Genomic DNA, 6,695 nt, shown 5'->3' with positions numbered 1-6,695 from the left:
ACCAATCCGATTAAAATACAGATCCTTATAACTACTCCGATAAAGAGGATCTGACAATATCACATAAGGGGTCATGTTCGGGTGACCTTTATATCACGTAGACGTCAGATCAAATGCATTATCTTCATCTTACTCCATGAATTGAAAACGATAATCGTCCCAGTATACTTATAAAATTGGCTTTGTAAATCAAAATAATGCTGACAGTTGTTTCAAACTATCTCGTCCCCTGTAATTCACTGTCAAAATTTGCAAGTAGCAGTTTGATTGGCTATATCCAAAGGTCACGTGGACATGACTCCTAATGGGATTTTCTCAGATCCTCTTATCAAACGTAGTAATAATAAGTATCTGTATTTTAATCAAAGTGATCAATTTTTTTCACATTGCTGATGGCAAAATGTTGACAGTTACTTTCAAGGACCGAAATAGTTTGAAAAATCTGTCAGAATTATGTTCGTGTACGTAGTCATCTCGCCTGAAGAGCACAACATAAGCTAATTGTATATGTAAACTGGGGCGAAATGACGTTTTCAATGGATATAGTAAGGTGTAGTTTGTTTGTTTGTTTGATTAATTAACGTCCTATTAACAGCTATGGTCATGTAAGGACGGCCTCCCATGTATGCGGTGTGTCGCGTGTATGTTGTGCAAGGTGCGTGTTTTGGGAGAATGCGGTAAATTCATGTTATATCTTCTTGTATAGTGGAACTATTGCCCTTTTATAGTCCTATATCACTGAAGCATGCCGCCGAAGACACCAAGCAACACACCCCACCCGGTCACATTATACTGACAACGGGCGAACCAGTAGTCCCACTCCCCGTTTGCTGAGCGCTAAGCAGGAGCAGAAACTACCACTTTTATAGACTTTGGTGTATCTCGGCCAGGGGACAGAACCCAGAGCCTTCCCCACAGGGGCGAACACTCAACGCAAGGCCAAAAGTGAGGCGATGCCAAGGAAGGCATCACGTGCCCATAGCTTGATAGCAATTTTACAATCCATTAACCGGTATCATGAAAGTATGGCGCTATGTGGTACATGAAATACATGGAAGAAAAAGGTATTGCAAAATAGACAGGTCATGGGGAGGAGATAAACTATCAACAACATAACATAAACAAATATATACAAAACTAAAATTAACATGAGAAAGGTTTTGTTTTACCTGTATGGGGTAGAGTTAAGATTTCATTTACATTTTTCTTCTTTTTTTCAAGGAGATAATGAATATACTTTTATCAAAATAGCAGATCTATATACTTATAGTAACCACCTGGTTCGGTGGAGATCAAATTTCGCGTGTCAGCGTTTGCCATCACAGTGCAATTTCCTGCGCGATTAACAAAAAATCAGGCGATTCCATTATGAGAAGGTAAGATAGCTTGTGTAATGCTAGCGTATACTTAAATGAAACCGACCGTGACGGCAAACCCATGTGTTTACTATAGATACATGAAAATACACTGTAATATTTGGAAGTCTAAACTATAATAGTCATAATTATGTTGTATATAACATTAGAGAAGTGAACATGCATGATGAATAAATCTAAACATGATTTTCAACAGATGATGCACTGTTGCGTAATGCATATGTACACAGAGGAATAATCAAAAGTACAATTTCAAAACTATAATAATTGATTACACATCGTTGTTTGAATGCTGTTAGATCTGGCGCCACTGAGGAGCGCTGTGTTGTGTTAATAACCACATATAAAATATACATAACTTGTTTATACAAAAAGTGGCGGCTTCATTTCACATAAATCACACGAAATGTCGAGATTTCATTCATAGATAAAGTAAATTTTAATATCCCATCTTAGGCAGTGATCCGTTCAAAGCTCATATAATTTCCACAAAAACTTGAAATATTTGTCCTCCATCTATTTTGCATTTGTTGAATGTTATAAATATGCTTAACTACGTATCTGCACACTGTGCTTTTGTGCTTTGTAAAGAGACTAATAAAAAAGTTTGAAGTTTGAAAGTCCAGAGACACGGCAGGTAGTGATCCATTCAGTTGATTTTAATGCATGAGTTCCGTTCAAAATAAATTTGAACAATCTCTTTATTTTAAACTAAAACCGCTTATTAAAGTCCCATTATGCTTTCACAAAGCTCTGCTAAGATGTACATTAGGATTTCTAAAACGTACTTCATTTGGTTTCTTTCTAATGAGGATAATTACGTTAATAATCAATTAATAAAAAATTCTTAAAATAGAACGGGTTGATTCCCATACATAAAAATATATCGTGTACACGTATATGTTCGACACCCGGAGGGTGAACAAAACAAGCGTGGCCGTGAGCGAGGGTAGATTCGAGTCAACGGTGAGTACATGTACTACAACTTTTTAACGTTTAACACTCATTTTTTCGACGTATATTGACTGTGGCTCCTCAAATTCTTATCATGCTTCACTTACAACTTAAACATAAAATGATCAAGAAATATTGTGTGTTAATAGTGAGATGCATGCATGGGGCACCAAATCAATTTTTATACATATATAACTACATGTAAATCACTTGAATAAAGTTCAGTATCGGTGAGTTGTCTTTTCTCCACCTGAAAAATTTCTCACAAATTTGTAGCTTATATTCCTATATACAATAGACTTACACATATAAATATACGATATATCCATTTTATCCACGAACAAAAATGTACATTTGTACTTCTATACGTCCAGAATATAACTGCAGTAATGTAACTATATTGACCGTTGGTTAGATATTCGTACCCTGTGAATACAGTGTACATAATAGCTAGGCTGATAACATATACATTCATATAATATCATAAAACACCAATTCATAAAAACGGTTAAAAAACAAGAAAAGAAAACTATCATCCGATAAGTCTGAATCCCGTTCCTTGCAAGATGTTACAACGAATTATTAAAGACGAAAAATGAACGCATATGAAACGGAATGGCCTTTTTCCACCCTGCCAATATGGATTTACAAAAGCACTGTCGGGAATCACGTGGATTAAATTGGCGACTCCACGAACAGACAAAATGTCCGTCATGCAGAAAACCGAGTCGCTTCGGGAGAAACCAGACGGTAATCTTCTGAACTAAATGGGTCTTATGTATCAAACACTGGCCTATAGACGTCGGACATTATAACCAAATATACCCATCTTTCATTTCAGCTGAATTTTGTGTCATTGTTGCAAACATTCAAATAGTCGGACGGTTGGTGTAGAAAAAATATCTAAACATTTAATCAACACGTCGCGTAGCGAAACCCACGAACGAAGTACGTTTTACTGTTGTACGACGAAATAAGTGATATTACCACTGAATTGTTATTCAGTCATCTATATTATACAATGACAGGACAATTTTAGACCATATTTGCCAATATCTATGAAAGGTCTTTTTAAATGGTGGGTGACACGAATAGGTCATCGTAGTAACAAGGCGGTGGGTTACCACGCATAAGAAATGTTTCAAAGTTATACAACAGAGGTCTTGGTAATATTCTGTTTACAAAGCTGCCACCTCGATTTGGTGACTGACTACACTCCACCGCACTTCAATCGACTAAATATAGATTATTCTAATATCAAACTGTAATCGAATCGGTTATATAAAATCAAAACGTTATAAGTCATGTTATTCTCAAAATGTTGGTAACTTTTAGTAATGAATGACATTAAAAGTTCTTCTTGATTCACTCAATGAATTCCACGCAAATCATTTGAGTTGAGGGGGGCTGTTAAAGTACATTGTATAACCTATAACGCATTTTCTTTCCATTGTATTCATATAAGATGGCCCAGTTTCATGAACATGGAACTTCAACAGAGTTTAAGTTATGGGATGTTTATCAACTAACTCGAGTTAGAGAAACATGCTTTGCATAGTCACTTATTGGGAACCTCTATTTTATTATTATATGATGATGACTACGGGATTCAAAACTAATTTACATCAGTAACTTATTTCATTCGCTTGGTGAAATTCAAGTCGTACACGTATAACTTTAGGCCCAGACGTAAACACAGAAGTTGTGAAATACGTATCTAGTTACATATGAATCTACATATAGTTTGTATGCGCAATTAAAAAAGAAGCACGGAACAATTGACAGACTGGCGAACTATAATTAAATACAATGTTGATACAAATGAATAAACTTAATGAGCTATACCATATTAATACTTACATATATTTAACTATCTCATATTTTACATCATATATTATGGATCATCAACTTGGCTCAAAGGACCATTTTACAGTCTATTTACAAAAATGTAGCAACACCTTCATCATACATAATGCTTGCAGTTTGTTGTAGTCAAAGTAAATAGCTTAACTTATTAGCAAGTATGTTAAATATATATCTTCTTTCTAGATCTGGTCGTAAAACGTTGAGAAAATATTCCGAGACTACACCTGCGCTCACACATTTTAAATAGAGCAAACAGCTCCAGAAGCGATAAATATCTCTCGGCTTCTTGACCAAGTGGTTGTTTACAATAAGAAAAAATACCTTTGTGTAAATAAGGCTGCATCTATTATCACATCTTCTCGTAATTCTTAGAACTTTACCGGCATGCTGCGGTACATGCATACGAAGCATCGTGTCAACTACCATATAACACACGTGCACGTGCTACATACAACTTTACTGATAGTCCGGCTATAAATGATGTCACTGAGCTGTCCACGCACGCACAGGCGTTCGACTATAAATACACGAATATACCGCAGTCTCCCAAATCATGCACCTCTCACAACATACACGCAACACACAGCATACATGGGAGGCCGTCCTTACATGACCATAGCTGTTAATAGGACGTTAATTAATCAAACAAATATAGATAGCGTTCTCTAAATACATGTATGTGTAATACTGTGTCAAGATCTATTAATCGGCCGACTATATAACACTACCCAATTCAAGAAAAAAGTATTGATATTAAAAAATTGTGTAAGATTAGACAAACGAAGGGTCAAGATGACCTATAGTCATCATGATTTGTCCGTCGTCGTCCGCCGTGCGCCGTCCGTCGTTCGTAAACTTTTTCCTTTAAAACTCTACTCCTGCTTAACCGCTAAGCGGATGTCATCCATATTTGGTGTGAAACATAATTGGGGAAGGACAATCATATTTTATATAAATTAGCTTGGTCCGACCCCTAGGGGCTGAGGGGTGGGGCCCCAAAAGGGCGAATTTTCTTATTTTAAGCTTTAAAATCCTACTCCTCCTTCATCCTTGGATGGATTTTATCCATATCTGGTGTGAAACATCATTGGGGACGGACAATCATATTTTATATAAATGAGCGTGGTCCAACCCCTAGGGGCTAAGGGCTGGGGCTCCCAAAAGGGCAAATTTTCTTAATATTAGCTTTAAAATCATACTCCTCCTTCATCCTTAGATGGATTTCATCTATATTTGGTGTAAAAATTTATTGGGGAAGGATTATCATATTTTATGTAAATGAGCGTGGTCCAACCCCGAGGGGCTGAGGGGTGGGGCCCGAAATGGGCAAATTTTCTTAATTTTAGCTTTAAAATCCTACTCCTCCTTCATCCTTGGATGGATTTCATCCATATTTGGTGTGAAACAACATTGGGGAAGGACAATCATATTATTAATGAGCCCGGTTCGACCCCTAGGGGCTGAGGGGTGGGGCCCCAAATGGGGAAATTTTCTTAATTTTAGCTTTAAAATCCTACTCCTCCTCCATCCTTGGATGAATTTTATCCATATTTGGTGTGAAACATCATTGGGGAAACACAATTATATTTTATATAAATGAGTCTGGTCCGAACCCTAGGAACTGAGGGGTGGGGCCCCAAAAGGGTAAATTTTCTTAATTTTAGCTGGCCCAATTCCTGTTTTAAGGTTTCAGTCTCAATGAAAATTGGTCTATAGGGGTTTTAATTGATGCCGAACAACATGCAAACATTTTCGTAAAGATTTTGGTATTCCAAGATGGCCGCTGGCCCACTTCCTGTTTTAAAAAGTTTCTGTCTCCGATCCCAATGAAAATTGGTCTGTAGGGGTTTTAATTGATGCCGAATAACATGCAAACATTTTCGTAAAGATTTTGGTATTCCAAGATGGCCGCTGGCCTACTTCCTTTTTTAAGGTTTCAGTCTCCGATCTCAATGAAAATTGGTCTGTAGGGGTTTTAATTGATGCCAAACAATATGCAAACATTTTCATAAAGATTTTGGTATTCCAAGATGGCCGCTGGCCCACTTCCTGTTTTAAGGTAACAGTCTCCGATCTCAATGAAAATCGGTCTATAGTGGTTTTAATTGATTCAGAAGGGGGAACTTTAGGTGAGGACAATCATATTTCATAAAGGACCGAGGTAAGACCCATGGGGATACTACGACCGAGGTCCAAAATGGGAGCTTTGCTGAAATTTGGCTTTAAAATCTGACTCCTCCTTATATTAATCCTTGAATGGGTTTCGACCATATTTGGATGAAGGGCTACCAAGTTTGTTCAACAAATGACATTTACCTTTTTCAGAAACTTACATATTCAACTTAGGAGTATTGTTTATATTAATCGTTATATTTTACCTATTTTAGAATATGCTGATGTTTTATGGGATAACTGTACTGAACAATGTAAACTTCTGTTAGAGTCTGTTCACTTAGAAGCCGCTAGGATTATAACGGGATTGCGCAGAGGTACCTCCCA

This window comes from Argopecten irradians, chromosome 13 (assembly GCF_041381155.1).
Source record: "Argopecten irradians isolate NY chromosome 13, Ai_NY, whole genome shotgun sequence".
In the NCBI taxonomy this organism is placed as follows: Eukaryota; Metazoa; Mollusca; class Bivalvia; order Pectinida; family Pectinidae; genus Argopecten; species Argopecten irradians.
Note: the sequence above shows the minus strand (reverse complement) of the source record.